Genomic DNA, 18547 nt, shown 5'->3' on the forward strand with positions numbered 1-18547 from the left:
ATTATGTCTTTAAAAGTATTTTCACTTTAATACTTAAAAGACTGGAAACGGTGAGAAAGATAGCTCTAAAATAAAAAATGGTGCGATTATATCGTAGGGTAGAAATGTTTTGTGAATTAGTAAAAAAGTTAAAATTAGTTCATCAATGTCCTAGTACTGAGCACCGGTCTTCTTTCCTCGTGTGGAAAAGAATAAGCTAAAATAAATTAGTCTATTAACTTAAGTTACAAGTAAATGTTATAATTTTTTTTTAAATAAAATAAGGTAGGCGGACTGATAAATGGTAGTGAATCATACCCATACACATAGGAATTGAAATATGTCATTTTCCTTTAACGACCAATAGGCCACCGACCTTGGGAACTAAAATTTTATGTCCCTTGTGTGTCCGATATGTGGTTTGAGCTGGGTTCTTTTTTTATAGAATAGGAAGGCGGACGATCATATGGGCCACCTAATGGTAAGTGGTCACCAAACGCCCTTAGACATTGGCGTTGTAAGAAATGTTAACCATTGCTTTCATAGCCAATGCGCCACCAACCTTGGGAACTAAGATTTTATGTCCCTTGTACCTGTAATTACTCAACTTTAGGATGAGCATAAGCACTAGCTTATGTCCATCCTAAAGTTACTAAACTAGACTAAAGAAAACATTTGAATGAATTTTAAAAGTAGAAAAAATTGTAAGCCAGTAAATGTCCCAATGCTGGAAAAACGCCTCATGTCCATTTGAGTAGATTTTGAGTTTATAATTATCTCATTACGTTGTTCCAGTAAAGATTAGCACATAAAACTTCAGTGGCGCTTGCCCGGGCTTGAAGCTACGATCTTCAGGTATGTTCTGAGGTACCTTTGAGGTACTCCCAATTAATATTAGATACAACATTTAGTCCATTTTATCGTATTACCAATTGAAAAATTAATAATAAAGAATTCCAAACAACATCAAAAACCAGTGTAGTCATTTCAGTCTTTCGCAATATAAAAAATAATATTTAATTACACCTCACATAATGGCAACAGTTCTCTTCGTTCAAATCAAAGGTGATTAAAAAGCGATGGATTTTAAATAGGCTTTATTATATTTTCATATAAGTTTTTCTATATAAAATAAATAAATGGTAAATGACAGACTTTAGGGAAATGAGACACATAACATCCATATTGGAGTAGTTTGACTTAACCCTATGTCCAAGTTGTAATGGCTTAGCAATGGCACATTTATGGCATGTTGTAATATGTTAACTATATTCTCTTAAGCACGTATAAGGTGTTTCCTAAGGTTACTTCACAAAGGGCTTTTGCCCAAGTTTAAATCCTTATTAATGCTACGTATTATGTAACGAAATTCCACTTTATATATAATATAAGGACTGGTCTACGATTAGTTTGTATGTTTTAAAGAATAGGATTTGAAAGATATGTTGTTATATACGTATAAGCTGGTGGTAAATTTACTGGTGGTAGGGCTTTGTGCAAGCTCGTCTAGGTAGATACCACTCACAATGCCAATGTCTTTGAGCGTTGGTGACTTATAATCAGGTGGTCTATATGCTCGTACGCCTATCTACTCTACAAAAAAAAAATGTGTGTGTGGGACTGCCTCGCCGGTCTAGTGACTAGTGGCTAGCTTAGAAGGCCATATATTCGGATGTCCTAGGCTTAAACACAGGAAAAATAAAAAGCTATTAGATATTTCTGTCGAAAAATTCTCAATTGCGGCTCGAGGTCTGCTATATAGAAGAATATAATATGTACATCGCTTTCGTTTGTATTATACATTTATTGGTACACATCCTTGTGCAGCAAATCACAAGGAGATACATCTTTATAATTAAAGTTAAGTAATTATTATATCATCGTGAGGAAACCTGCATGTGTCTAATTTCATCGAAATTCTGCCACATGTGTATTCCACCAACCCGCATTGGAGCAGCGTGGTGGAATAAGCTCCAAACCTTCTCCTCAAAAAAGGAGAGGAGGCCTTAGCCCAGCAGTGGGACATTTACAGGCTGTTACTAACTTACTAACTAATTACATATCTATCAAAAATGCGTGGATTGAATGATTGATGTAATTTATACCTTTTATTTTATTTTTTTGTATAAAATTTAAAAAAAAATTATAAATTTTCTTTATGATGTTTTCCTTCACCGTCAAGCACGAGATGAATTATAAACACAAATTAAACACATGAAAATTCAGTGATGCTTGCCTGAGCTTGAACCCACGATCATCGGTTAGGATTCACGCGTTCTAACCACTAGGCCATCTCGACTTTCCATAAGTACTTGCAAAAGTTTATTTGAATAAGTATATTTTGATTTGATTTGATTTGAAAATGAAATGAAAATTAAGCTTCAATTATGTTGGTAACGTGATCTAGTAATTACGACCATTCTGCGTGCATAAACACTTATTAACAAACATCTCATCAGATATCTGCCGCAGAACAGCAGTACTTGGTATTGTTGTATTCCGGTTTGAAGGGTGAGTGAGCCAGTGTAATTATAGGCACAAAGGACATAACGTAATGTTTAACATTTCTTACAATGCCAATGTCTAAGGGCGTTGGTGATCACTTACAATCAGTTGGCCCATATGCTCGTCCACCTACCTATTCTATTAAAAATATATCTGTTTTTTTGTTTGTATAAACTAAATTTTAAAACTTGTGGAGTACACACATCCAATCCGCTTTGTAGGGTCGAACCATTAAGTTTTATAGCCTCTTAGCTTCCTCAATAAACGGGCTATTGAGTTAACGCAAAGATAATTATTCAAAAATAACTAATAACTCCATTCAACGTTCAACTATACAAACTCTAACTTTAAATAATATATACTATACGGGATTATTTGTAAAATACTAATAACTTCTCATGCTCTTATTACTAACGCCATAAACAGAAATGGACATCGATTATACCTTGGACGTACGATTTTAGCTTATTTAGATTTAGCTTTTAAATTGTTGCGATTCCTGATTCATGTTATTGAATTATTTAATTGTAATCTATACTTTATTGTTGTTTATTTTTCATGTCTAAATAACAATCGATGGACAGTTCGGCTATTCTTATAAAAGAATATTTTAATAAATATCTTTCGCTTATTTAAAAGGTTAAAAGGTTAATGTCCTCAGATTAATTAATGCTGTCAATACAAAAATACATTTACATGTACAATAGAACCTTTTGCCTTGTGATTAACATTAATAGCCACTCCTGACATTACCGCTTTAATTCTTCATATTTGTCATTGTTAAAGATTCTCTATCCTTTTTCAACACTCGACACTCAACACACAAGCGCGTTTTTACTTGAGTTTTTGGTTATTTCCGATGAAATTTCAATATAGATGCATAATGGTGGTGGTTGGGCTTTATGGAGCTCCGCCGTGACTGTCACACTTGCCACCAACACCAGCTAACCAAAACTTGTCAAAAATTTAACATAGTGATAAACAGTAAAGAGTAAGAGCTACTAAATGTCTCAATGTTGGGCTAATCTCTCTATTTTTAGAAGAAAAAAATTGTTATATTGAATAACTTCTCAATGGAAGTTAGCTGAAATGGATTATTGGTATTACAATTTTTTGCTTATTTTTGGCGGTAAAAGAAGAAAATCGTGACCTGCTGAAAAATATATAAAAATATGCCATAATATGTGTACACATTCGAGAAGTGTTATGGAATAAGCTTCTAACCTATTCCTCAAAAGGTACACTCACAGGCGTTTGTACTTATCTTTGAGCCCTTAGTCGGCTCTTATTATCCACGGTTTAATATAGTTTGATTCTAGGCTACTTTACCGGAAACTATAAAGCGTGTTTCTATTGCAGTGTTATTAAATGCTTAAATGAAATTTAACTCACTTTGGTTGGGAAAACTTTTAATTAACTCACACGTATGAACATCGATCCAGAGACCCAGATCACGTAATATGAAGTTCTAAATCTCAAATGGCGTACAACAATAAAAGTATATGTTAGCGGCAAAATCATTTCCATCTAAAACGTTTCCATGTGTAACGAAATTCCCATTTAATTAAACATCAACGTTATAAACAGTAAATTATTTGCAGTTGAATAAAAAAACTATTTATGCAAAATAATATTATTGTATTTAATTAAATATTTGATAAAGGAATATTTTCGAAATACAACATCAATCGAACAAAAAATAATCCGGTAAAAGCTACGTGACAGATACACAAAAACATGGTTCCAAAAGGATAATTGACGATAGTCGGATAAGAAGTGACATACCGTCGAGGGAGATATATGATCGTGAATACTGTGAGAATAAGATTTATTTTTAACCGTTATTGTATTTGCAACTAGCTGTTAGCCATCATTCAGCTTCAAATTTTTTAGTAATATTTTTAAGGCACTCTCTTTTTTCAATTTAAAAATAAATTTATTAGTTTAATATTGACAGTCGCTCCGGGTCTTACTTGACTCCAAGGTTGTCCATTGCCGTACAGCGTGGAAATGCGGCCTGTGTTATGGCCGGCTTTGCGTCGGGACTTTTTAAATTTGATTTAAGCAAAAAAAGGTCATTAATCAAATTATTAATTTTATATATATATACATTACAATTATTTGATTTCGTTTGAAGTAATATCGATGAACAAATATTAAATTGAACAATATTATATAATTATTGTTTCACATTATATATACTGAATTGAACCCAGGACATCCGGGTCTGCGGCCTTGTATCTACTAGACCAACGAGGCAGTTATTCGTTATTGGGTATATATAATACCGTAACAGCCTGTGAATGTCCCACTGCTGGGCTAAGGCCTCCTCTCCCTTTTTGAGTACAAGGTTTGGAGCTTATTCCACCACGCTGCTCCGATGCGGGCTGGTGGAGTACATATGTGGCAGAATTTCAGTGAAATTAGTCACATGCAGGTTTCCTGACGATGTTTACCTTCATCGTCAAGCATGAGATAAATTATAATCACAAATTAAGCACATGAAAATCCAGTGGTGCTTGCCCGGTTTGAAGCCACGATCATCGATTAAGATTCACGCGTTATTACCACTGGGCCATCTTGGCCTTTATTCTGATATAATTAACCTAATTTCACATATTCGAATATGATTAAATTACAAACACTTCAACATAAAGTTTAGCATATATAATAATTGTAAGGTAAGGTAATTACATGCTTACAATGTTATGACGTCATCATCCTCACTAATTATACGAGACATATAATATTATTAAGTATTTTAGTTTTATTTGTTTTCTGTTTTCACGCAATATTAACAACTTAAGTTGACATTCAACTTTCACATTAAGATAAGTAATGGTTTCAAGAACGCGATAAAGTTTAAGTTTAACTTAATACGTTTTAAACTTTATAAGATTTATTTAACTTTATGAAAACTTAAGATAACTAAAACAAATATTCGTTCGCAAAAACTTGTAAATAAATTTTGTGGTGCATACATGCGATACATACCATAAATAATAATAAAGGAAGTCATTGTATTCTATTAGATGTATAGCAAAAATATAAAACTAACTTTAAGTCACTAGCAGAATAGAATAAAATAGAATTATAAAATATATACTACTTTATAAATTATATGTTTATTTGTACTATATTGCAAGTTTTTGAAATCATATATCAATCAATCAAAAGCCAATCGTTGTCCACTGCTGAACATAGGCCTCTCCCAAGGTGCGCCAAAGCTCCCTGTCCTCCGCTTTCCGCATCCAGTGGGTGCCCGCCTCCTTCTTAAGGTCGTCGGTCCACCTGGCTGGAGGGCGCCCTAAGCTGCGCTTGCCGATTCGCGGTCTCCACTCTAGGACTCGTCTGCTCTAACGGCCATCGGTCCTACGACATACGTGACCAGCCACTTCAGCCTGCTAATTTTACAAGCTATGTCGGTGACTCCGGTTCTTTTCCGGATAATCTCATTTCTGATCTTATCCTTCAAAGATACTCCGAGCATAGCTCGCTCCATAGCACGCTGAGCGACTTTGAATTTGTGGACTAGTCCCGCAGTTAGTGTCCACGTTTCGGCACCGTATGTCATGGCAAGTAAGACGCATTGGTTGAAGACTTTCGTCTTCAAACATTGCGGTATAGACGACTTGAGGACTTGACGAAGGTTGCCAAATGCTGCCCATCCCAAGCGAATTCTTCGATCGGCTTCCTTCTCGAAGTTTTTTTTTTTTTTTTCAAGAAAGGTGATATATCATATATATATATATCATATCAACAGCCAATCATTGTCCACTGCTGAACATAGGCCTCTCCCAAGGTGCACCAAATCTTCCTGTCCTCTGCCTTCCGCATCCAGTTGGTGCCCGCCAGCTTCTTAAGGTCATCGGTCCACCTGGCTGGAGGGCGCCCTACGCTGCGTCTGCCGATCCGCGGTCTCCACTCTAGGACTCGTCTGCTCCAACGCCATCGGTCCTACGACATTCGTGACCAGCCCACTGCCACTTCAGCCTGCTAATTTCCGAGCTATGCTCGGAGTATCTTTGAAGGATAAGATTAGAAATGAGATTATCTGGAAAAGAACCGGAGTCACCGACATAGCTTGCAAAATTAGCAGGCTGAAGTGGCAGTGGGCTGGTCACGTATGTCGTAGGACCGATGGCCGTTGGAGCAGACGAGTCCTAGAGTGGAGACCGCGAATCGGCAAGCGCAGCGTAGGGCGCCCTCCAGCCAGGTGGACCGACGACCTTAAGAAGGTGGCGGGCACCAACTGGATGCGGAAGGCGGAGGACAGGGAGCTTTGGCGCACCTTGGGAGAGGCCTATGTTCAGCAGTGGACAACGATTGGCTGTTGATTGATTGATACTACATCTTATTTTAGTCGTTAAGTCAATTGTGGCCGAAAGTGTATTCGGTCTGGGTCTAAATCCGTATTGTTTATTGTACAAAAAATCAATTGAATCTAAATAATTTAATAACCTTGTATATAAAATTTTTTCAAGGATCTTGGACATCACTGGCAATACCGAGATTGGACGATAATTACTTGGGTCAGTCTTTATACCTGACAAATAAATATTTTAACTAAAATCGATATTGGATCGGATAGAAGATGAGTAATTAGTAATTATTTTTTATTATCCATTAGAGCGCCTTGAGGGTGTAACTTTCTTATACCGTCATGTCCAATCTTCGCTACCGCTCTGTACTCCCTTGTGTATGAGTGCCATGAATACTATACTTCGTTGCTATGTAATGTTCAATAATAATAAATTTATTTATTCTCACCCACAGACAATAATGTTTACATTTTTTTAATATATATGGTTTTTCGGGTATGTTATAATAATAAAAATTAATTGTGAAATTCTATACTTTTATTTAAGGTGTTTTTGCCTTTTATTAGACAAACTTTCCATAACCATCCACAAACATCCCGTGGTATTCTGTAATATTCATTATTACGCCTCATTTTAGTTTAATTGAAACAGATTTATATCAAAGGAACTACTTTTGCAAATTCAATATCCAATTTAAACGAGGTGACCTATTTTCAACCGACTTCAAAAAAAGGAGGAGATGCTCAATTCAACTGTATGTTTTTGTATGTTTGTTACACGACAATTCTGCCAATTATGAATTGATTTTGATGATACTTTTTTTTGTTTAGTAGATCATATTTCAGAAGTAGTCCCATATTTATCGAAATTGATTCAGAGCTTTTTGAGAAAATCAACAAAAATAATAATAAATACACAGATAATGTTGTGGTTTGTGGTTCCCTTCACCAAAAGTTTTTGATGAGGACTTTTAATCTCTCTTCTTTTAACTGTCATCACAGAAACATATATTGTTTGTATTTGTTATAAGGAGTCGTCATGATAATTATTATACGTTAATAATACGTATTCTCAAATAAGAAAGAAAATACTTTCTGCCAAACGGCGCTGTCTCATTTGAGCAGTGCGTTAAGACCAACCCATATTATATAAGGATTTATAGACTTAAAAAATACACTTAGTTCCTACAAAAAATTAAAATTTATTTATAAAAAAAAAAACAAAAACGGACTTTAAAACTATACCCATATGTGCAAACTTAAACTAAAATGTAAAAAATAAAATTTTAATTACTTATAAAAGCAAGAGCCTTAAAGGACATTCAATAAAATATTTGATACTTATATATTAGCTTTCGTTCGATTTCGCATTCTTATATTAATAGGTTAGGTAGCGTTTCCCCCACGGGAACAGTGGGGGGGAGGTATAAGGGACTCGCCGTTGTGCAAGGCGACGAGTGCGCCCCGAACATCGGGATAACCACTAAAAAACTAGTGGTACCCTTTCCGTCTTAACGTGGAACGCCACGGGATCGCTTTCGCATGCTACCGTGACGCTCAGGTTAATTGAGTACCTACCCAATTAATCTATTAATATATTTTAACGTTATTTACTCTTTAACATTAGTTAGGCATTTATTAGTTAGGGTTAGGATAAATAAACTTATTTGGTGAAATATGTATAACATTTGAAGAAAACTTATATGATGCTAATAAGTTTCAAGCGCACGCTTGGCAGAAGAAAGAAAGACTGATTTGCTCGACTTTTTTTTTATTAAATATACGTGACAAGCATTTATCGCACGCGAACCCTTATTAAAATATATTTTCGATTTTAAAGGCAAATCACTCAGCAATACTGTTTCTTATATATCATTTTAATACGGCCTAAAATTCCCTGTGTGGCTGCAGACCAAATATTATGTGTGAGTTTAATATTTATGCGGTAACTTGTAATTTATACCAAACACGTAGTCGAGTCAGCTACTCGGTTTTATTATTTATTGTATCTGGAAATACCGACGAACACCGTTATTGTATTTTTATTGAAAATATGTGAACGTAAAATAATATAAAAGCGTATTTACATGTATTTTTTAGGATTTGATATTGTTATGATGATGCTGAAATCAAACCGGAGGACATCCTGTTTGATTTCGGCAAGTGAGATGAGTCAGGTTGTGAGTGGTAGGGCTTTGTGCAAACCCGTCTGGTTATGTACCACCCTCTAATCACACATTCTATTTCCCAAAAGAAATACGTAGTATTGTGGTGTTCAGGTTCGAAGAGAGAGTGAGACAGTGTAACTAGAGGCACAAGGGACATAACATCTTAGTTCACAATTTAATTTAAATTAATTTATTTAATTCAATTCTTTAACTTATTAAAATAACTTACTCCATCTTATATCCTTATGTGTCTTTGACATATACTTTTATTATTATATTGTAACTTATATGGTATATTGTAAATGTGTTCGTAAGCCATAATCTGCTAGTTAATATAAATGCTTATTCATTATTGATATCACTTACATTTGTGACGTAAAAATCACACAAATCGTATCAATCGTCTGAATTTCATGGACAGAAATCATACAAGATGTGACATTTTTTTTTTATATGTCCGTGATGGCAAATGACTCTACTCCACCTGATGGTAAGTGGTAGTAGAGTCCAAATGCGACGACGGCCAGTACAGTCGAGAAGAATGTTCTGTACTAGCCGTTACCGCCTTGCCGGCCCGCAAGATGCCTCTTCACGCCTCGTATGAAGGAACCCGAGTTGTAAGAGGAGGTACATAACTAGACAGTGACACTTCATGACGCGATGGGTGTTATACTTCAAGGTCGTGTTTTAGTAAAACGTTTCTGACGTTAGTCGTGAGTTCAACGAACTTTTATTTTGTTCGTGGTACGACAAAGTTGCATCTGAGTTCGTCGTCTCGTGACTGTATTATACATATTATATATTGCGAAAACTTAAGCGATATAACTATTGGTAATGTTTATGTTTGTTTTTCCGTGCACTTTTTTATGTATACAGTTAGTAAAAAACGAAACTCGGTTACAAATACGATGTTAGTCTATTTGTAGTACCCCCAACAAGCCCTTTTACAACAAAAGTAAAAATTTTATAACGTAATTCAATTGTTTTTTTTTTCTACACAAGAAATTAAATACAATACACCTTTTATAAAACAACAATATAATTTAAAAAATATAAATAATATATGCATATAAAAAATCTCCGGCTCACTGCAAGAATTAGTTAATCACGGCTTTACTTTAAACGTTATATGGCGGGTGATAGGTAAACGATATTGTGTCTTCTTCTTTCGAATTACAAATCAATAACGTCGGAAAGAGAGAAAAGTTAAATAAACAGCTGCTAAGCAATGTATACAAATATAGTTGGTATATAGATATTTTGAAATTAAAATAATAATATATTTATTTTTTTATGTGCCTTGTGTATATTATGTAAATAAAAATAACAATTAACATAGTAATTTAGATAGGTTTTATACTGCTTCCATATACAATCGAATTATTTGGATAAGTACTTTAATTTTAATTTCACTGCTTAAAATATAATAAAACATTAGTATGTGTTTTGAAAGGAAACGGTCGGCGTGTTTCAAAGAATAGCCGCTATAGTCAGATGAAAAAATAAAAAAATCTTTCATTTTTCACGAATCTGAAAGCTGGCCACGATATTATCGGATGAGGCCCGAATAATAAAGGAATTTTCGCTGTCCTCAGGGCTGGTTCAAAATTTACGTAAAAAGTACAAATAAATAAAATGTTCAACATTATTAAAAGCGAAATAAAAAATTTACGCCTGTTTATATTGAAAATTGTCGTCCTATATTGATCGACCTTTGAGTAATTAATCTAGCTTCAAATAATTAAAAAAAAAATTCGAAAATATTTAAAAGATCATACAGACAATTAGCCTGCTCCCTTTTTGTGGTCAAAATCTATGTATTTAAAGATATATATAATTACATATTCATTGTAACCATTCTGATAAAAACAAACACGATATATCTGCTTTAGTGAGAAGTTGGAGAGCCTGCTAATTCCAGATAATGCTACAACTCCAGGTTAGCGGTACCATGTGATTGCAATATGAACTAGACTAGTATCAGTCCCATCCCATCCGCGATTTTAAAGAGCTTTTGATCTTCAAACAGCTGGATAGATTTTCTTTTATCATGGCTAAGAATATTTTTGATTGCTATTGTTTAAATGATAAAGCTTGAAGCTTCTTCCACTACGCTAGAACAGTGATTGCTGGATACGCCTAAGTGTAACATATATTAAATACCCAAAACATTCTTCCCCTCCCACCAACCCTATATTACACAGATTTTATAGGTATCGATGGAATATTTTGCTTGGTTATTAAAATTATCGGGTAACCGCTAGGTTGAACTTGAGGCGATGAAATTTTCGATATTCTAAGGAAATTATTATATCAGTTTAAGCCCGTTTTTCTTTATAACGGAAAATGTATTTTTTTATGATACAAAAGTATTAGTATAGGTAAATGAATTATTATTTTGTTTGATCTTCTTTGAAAATTAAGTCACTAAGTTAATTTTTCTTTTCAAATACAGGAGTACCTTCTATTGAATTATTAATTATTATACTTTACTGGTGGTAGGGCTTCGTGCGAGCTCGTCTGTGTAGGTACCACCTACTCATCAGGTATTTTACCGCAAAACAGCAGTAATTGGTATTGTTGTGTTCCGGTTTGAAGGGTGAGTGAGCCAGTGTAATTACAGGTACAAGGGACATAACATCTTAGTTCACAAGGTTGGTGGCGCATTGGCAATGCAAGCGATGGTTAACATTTCTTACAATGCCAATGTCTATGGGCGTTGGTGAACACTTACCGTCAGGTGGCCCATTTGCTCGTCCACCTACCTATGGACATAACATTTGTCCTAGCTACACTGGCTCTCTCAACCGGCGGTAGAATATCTGATGAATGGGTAAGTTTGCATAAACCTACCCTACCCTACAGTAACAGCCTGTTAATATCCCACTGCTGGGCTAAGGCCTCCTCTCCATTTTGAGGAGAAGGTTTGGAGCTTATTCTACCACGCTGCTCCAATGCGGGTTGGTAGAATACACATGTGACAGAATTTCAATGAAATTAGACACATGCAGGTTTCCTCACGATGTTTTCCTTCACCGTCAAGCACGAGATGAATTATAAACACAAATTAAGCACGTGAAAATTCAGTGGTGCTTGCCCGGGTTGGAACCCACGATCATCGGTTAAAATTCACGCGTTCTAACCACTAGGCCATCTCGACTTTTTTTTACCCCCTACCCTACCCTACCACCAAGTAAAACCAATAAGTTACAAATCTAAATTGATATAATATTTATGTAATATATAATATACTTTCAGAATACCTATACATAGAATATTAATCATATGTTATCTATTATCATATCTTTTGATTATGGGATTTTGGCTGTCACGCCGATAAAATATATATAAAATGAAGGAGGTTTGATGTTAAAAACAAAGTTAATATTGTTAATAAACGTGTAATGCCTATGTATCGTCATAAATATATAACTTTTTAATTACGAAGTATTAAAATAAATTATTCATTAGCTGTTAATAAAGGCATATTATTTAGGTTTTCATCATTATCATCTTCATCATGTCAGCGCAAATACGTCCACTGATGGACAAAGTTCTCCCCCAAGGATTTCCATTTTGGCCGGTCTTGCGCTATCCGCATCCAATGGCTTTTTAGATTTTCCAAGTGATAAAAAGGTGTGGAGTTCATTTTTTTCTTAATTTTTAATTGCATTTTATATTTATAGACAAAAAAAATATTGGCCTCGATGGTTCAGTGATTGAAACACTATAATTATTTTTTACTTTTCTTAATTTGTGTTTTTTAGTTTATCTCTGGGTGGTGATGGAAAAAATCGCGATGTGTCAAATGAAAAATTACCAAATTTGTATCATTGATTTTATTTTATATGTTAGAGATATTTTAATCGGGATGACAGTAATTAAATCAATATTGCAGTTGGTGTACTTTGTAATAGAAAATAATAGATATTCAGCATTATTCAGCAACAAAATCGAAACTCAACATATAAAACGATATAAATACGTTAGAAAGTGACATGCGACATTGATAATAATAATTATAGCATTTAAAGGATATACGTGTCGAAATAGCGTATTAAGATACGAAGTGAGTTCTTACAAAACAGCGTACAAGTTACATACGTCATATCATATCAATTAGTTCGTTAGTAGAAAACACCAAACTGAAGACATACATGTACATAGACATTAGATGAAAAATTTAAGTCAAGTGATCAAATATTGACCGTAGAAAGACGATAGAAATTTCTTTTCTTAGAAGTCTTTTGATGTTCGAGCCGATAAAAAGGGAGATTACGTGTCTTGGTAGCCATTATCAGACATCGTTTGGACTACAAGTGTTCAGAAACTGTCCAACGTTTTATGATGGATAATCAACACCGTATTTCCTGCGGAAAATGAGGAAAAATTCTTATGACAAGTGGACACGTCTCTGCTTTCCCAATAGATATAGGAATTTTAATATTAACAAACGCTTTGTCGTCTTTAACAATGCAAGAATGAGTAAAGGTGAACGAACATTATGTTTACAATTAAATATAGATTTGCTAAATAGCTCTGCTTTGCGATAAGCTAGAAATGATTCTTGATATCTTTATTCATAATCATAATACAACACTAAATCACTTAACTGTTTATTCACTTTAAGCTTACTTCCGTTGCTTAGTAAAACAATACTGTGTCTTCTTCTCTCGAATGTCAAATTAATAATGACAGAAAGAGATAAATCAGTTTCAGCAGCGTTTATAAGTAAGGCTGTATAAGTATAAAAGGCAATGTCCTTAGATACTGACTATAAATGCATATTCTAGTATGTTTGTTAGTGTATATAAGAAGACTTTTTCGTTAAACTATAGGCATGCTTATAAACCCATCCCATAGCCAGATATATCGAGATACTAGTTTCTAACCCGGGATCGAGACAAAAATATGGTCGGTTTTTCGATAAAACAAATATTTGTCTCCACAGGATCAACTAACCACGTCTTAGATTTTGTTGATGGATTTACACTGTCTAGGGATGGATGGTAGATGGTGGATTGATTGATGGAAATAATTTATAATTAACATAACACTAAATATTATCTAACATATAAAATAAAAATAAAGTGAAATAAATAAAAACATTTAGTTAATAACATTTAACATTTATTATTACAATAATAGATAAAAACAAACAAACACACAAGAGAGAAGACGTGGTGAGGGAGGATGACGTCATAAGAGGGCGTCAAGCCGTTCACCGTCACGGCATACGTAACGTAACATAGCTTGAACGCTTTTTATATACATTATTATATTAGATATAAAGAAGCTAACCAAGACAGTACAATGGATGAAGTACCTAATTTATCTTAATAACTCTCGTTTCGAGGAAGAATAATGTCGAGTGAAATATACACTCCATATAAACCATGGTCAGGTCTGATAACTTTACGAGCTTAACCTGAAATATAAATAACTAACTCAACATGGTTGAATCTGTGTCCCGTTTTAATGTTATTACAATAAAACATTATATATAGCTGTTAATCTTTGTCTATTAACAATTTAAATATAAAAAAAAAACAAAAACTGGTGGTAGAGCTTTGTGCAAGCTCGTCTGGGTAGGTACCACCCACTAATCAGATATTCTACCGCAAAACAGAAGTACTTGGTATTGTTGTGTTCCGGTTTGAATGGTGAGTAAGCCAGTGTAATCACAGGCACAAGGGACATAACATCTTAGTTCCCAAGGTTGGTAGCGCATTGGTGATGTAAGCGATGGTTAGCATTTCTTACAATGCCATTGTCTATGGGCGTTGGTGACCATCAGGTAGCCCATATGCTCGTCCGCCTTCCTATTCTATAAAAAAACTTTAAATTATAACCCATATTATGAAATTCAAGACCAATACAAATATTATAAATGCGAAAGTAACTCTGTCTGTTTGTCACGTTTTCGCGACTAAACCACTGAAGCGATTTTGATGAAATTTGGTATGCAAATAGCTTGAATTTCAAGAAAAAACATAGGCTGCAATTTTATTCCTAGCACCTGCCCCCTTTTAAAAACGCAGGCGAAGCCGCGGGCGTAAACTAGTAATGGTAAAAAAAGTTTGGACATGATCGTTGTTCATAAAGTACGTATAAATTGAATTGAATATAAATATATAATATATGTTAATGATGTATTTAATTCGAGAAAAATTGTAACTTGGTACATAATACTTTGACTTTAATTATTGAAGGGTGTACGTTCCACTATAATCAATGGCACAAAGGATAATAACAATTTAGTTCTGAGGATAAATGGCAATATATTATACCTATATTTAATGATACAAAAATTTATTATATAGTAGAATTACTCACCTATACATAAAAATATACTAACACACATTATGTTTTTTGTGTCTTTATCGTATATCACATAATATGAACTGAATATTAATGTTTTAATGTAACGTAACCTTTTAATGTAATTTCTGAAAAGTGAAGCTCTGTATTTCTAAAATACCGGGTGATTAGTTCAATAGCAATGGTATTCTATGCTTATGTATATTATTTGAATTAGTGGACTAGTCCCGCAGTTAGTGTACACGTTTCGGCACCGTATGTCAAATAAATAAAAATAACTAACCTAATTGAGGGGTAATCTTACAGCTAAATAATAAATTAATTCGATCGAAACTTTATACATAATACGTTGTAGAACTGCATACGTTTCATGTTTTTATTTATTAAATGAATGGTTTTATTTATTATATTATACATTTCTTGAATTAAATAAATTATAATTATATATATTTAATTAGTTTAAAAGTAAATATTGGTAACCATTACTAGTGTAGAGATAAAATCTAGACAGGTTAAACCTAAAATTGATTGACATTAAGCCAGTTGTTATCTTAACGCATATAACATCGGATAGTACGATTTGTTTTCGTAACAAAATTACTCCAATCTCTCATACCGGACAGTTTTATAAACAATACTAATTTAGAAATTGAAACTGAAAATGCATGGCTTACATTTTAAATTTTGTTCGCACGAAAACAATTTAAAGTTTTAATAAAAGTAATATAAATATATCTAAATATATACTTACTAGGTGGTAGGTCTCATCGGTTATTTTAACGCTAAACAGCTATAATAACTTTTAAATGACTTCGTACGTTGTCGAGATGTAGACATGTTTTATGATCCCTTTTATACTATGTTCAAACAAATTTATATATTTCAGAATTTTAAAAATTAATTTTGTTGTTCCTAAATAGATTTAAGCTTATTTTGTTTACAAATTTTAATTCTATTTTTTGTTTTACTAAATTTTATTTTATTTATCCTTGTAGTATGTTATGTTAAATTAGTATGAATAATTAAAAATGTTTAGTAATTAGTGTAGATATAAGCGACTTGGTGTAAATACTGTAATGCTTATATTTTCAAATAAAGATTATTATTATTATTATACTTAGTAATGTTGCGTTACGGCTTAAAAAATGAGTGTGACAGTGTAACTACAGATACAAAAATGTTCCTTGTGCCTGTAGTTACATATACCATCTTCGTTCCCAAGGTTGTTCGCGTTGACAATGCATGGGATGGTTAATATTTAATGGAGACTACAAATTATTATTACCAGCCCGTTTGCCAGTTTGCCTACCTTCTTTCAATAAAAAAAAACTTATATTGATAATTTGGATAATTATTCTATTTAAAAAATACAAATATATGAATTCATTGACATAGGAAGGATTCGTTAAATATGCAAACAACGGAAAGTGGCCGGATTACCCGAAACGCAATGGCCTGTAGTATCTGCCCCCTAACCTAATTGAGGGGTAATCTTACAGCTAAATAATAAATTAATTCGATCGAAACTTTATACATAAGACGTTGTAGAACTGCATACGTTTCATGTTTTTATTTATTAAATGAATGGTTTTATTTATTGTTTGCGTATAATGATACGGTGAAGGAAAACATCGTGAGGAAACCTGCTTGTGTCTAATTTCACTGAAATTCTGCCACATGTGAATTCTACCAACCCGCATTGGAGCAGCGTGGTGGAATAAGCTCCAAACCTTCTCCTCAAAAAGAGGAGAGGAGGCCTTTAGACCATCAGTGGAACATTCACAGGCTGTTACGGATTACGGATAATGATTATAAGACGCTTGGTGTGAAACTGCAATGCAAACAAGTTCCAATAGGGAACTGAACTCTAACAGACATGCATAAAAACGTTAAATAACAGCCTATTATTAAATGCCTTCTTTCTTCTTCTTTCTTTGAACATGAGATGAATGAGAAAGATAAATTAAGCATATGAAAATTACCTGGCGTTTGCCTGGTTTTGAACCTAGGATTTGCGGCTAAGATTCACGTGTACAAACTACTGGACCATTACAGCTCATAGTACATATACAATACAATAAACGAGTTTAGAAGACAGTGTTAAGCACTGTACTCTGAGTACCTCTCAATTACTATAAAACAAAACATGCAACAGAATAGAGTTGACATCGTAACTTATAATCAGTTAACAATACTTAATATGTAACAGATTAATTTAAAAAAATAATTGGTAGTTATTAAGTTGTAGCTTAAGTCACGACTATACTTAAGTATAGTATACTATACTTAATTACTTCATAATTAATATATTTACTAGGTGGTAGGGCTTTGTGGAAACAAAATAACAGAACTTAAAACTTATTTGAACGGGTAAAATCCAGACAATATTTATCATAATTAGACCGTCGAAACGGCTTCATTGAAAATTATTACGCCGTTAATTACCACCGAATGCGCAATCATTAAGAGATCTTAACAAAATTCATCATTATTAATTAATAAGCTTATTGAAAATATGTTTGCTCTTTCCATTAATTATGGAATAATTTTAATTGAATCGTTCACTTTGGGAAGCATTTTATACTTTAATTATGTTTTAAGTTATTAAGATGTATAGTTATATTAAAATATCATAATTATACTTTGAAACTTTGATTGAGTTGTGAAAATATGTAAATGTTTCTTTTTTTTAACAATGTTATGTTTTGACGCTGGCCGTCTAGTTAGTTAAGTGGCTAGTGGATTCAATTTCCAAATATAAAAAAAATATTTTCACACTACCTTGTTTACTGTTATCAAAAAATTTAACTTAAAAAGAATGATATTCATTAAAGTATATTTTATAGTTTTTCTTCTAGAAAATATGTTACCTGAATTTGAACAAAGTTCAGAAACTCTCATTTCGTCTTTAAATTTCCGCTTCGCTAACGTCCAAATTAACTGCAGCGTTCTAGATGAAGTTTTGTTTGATATTAGTTTATCTAACAGACGAAAGCGTTTGAAACATTATATGTGGAAGTATATCAGACATTCGTTGGCTCTTTTCCATTTATTAATAGTGGCTAACGTCGACATTTTACAGTTTTTGTGCACACCTATTTGATATTATAAGTTAAAAATGGTTTCTTGCTAATTTCATTTGAAATTTATTATTATTATAATATATATTGGTATTAGTGAGTAGTATTAAACGATGTGACTTTATTCGTTTACGAAACTGGCAAAATGGGTCACCTGATGGTAAGTGGCTGCC

The 18547-nt window shown here is 33.3% G+C and overlaps 1 protein-coding gene across 3 annotated transcripts in view; it reads left to right on the forward strand.

Annotated features, from left to right (window-relative positions):
• LOC126778505 (sex peptide receptor) overlaps nt 1–18547 on the forward strand; it is a 271820-nt gene that overhangs the window by 62552 nt on the left and 190721 nt on the right. The window contains exon 3 of one of the 3 annotated variants that reach the window (XM_050502124.1): nt 775–834. The exons of the other annotated variants lie outside the window; for them this stretch is intronic. The gene's annotated coding sequence lies outside the window, so the exon portion shown is untranslated. The remainder of the gene's footprint in view (nt 1–774; nt 835–18547) is intronic. 3 annotated transcript variants of the gene reach the window in all.

Source organism: Nymphalis io, chromosome 26, assembly GCF_905147045.1.
Source record: "Nymphalis io chromosome 26, ilAglIoxx1.1, whole genome shotgun sequence".
NCBI classification, from domain to species: Eukaryota; Metazoa; Arthropoda; class Insecta; order Lepidoptera; family Nymphalidae; genus Nymphalis; species Nymphalis io.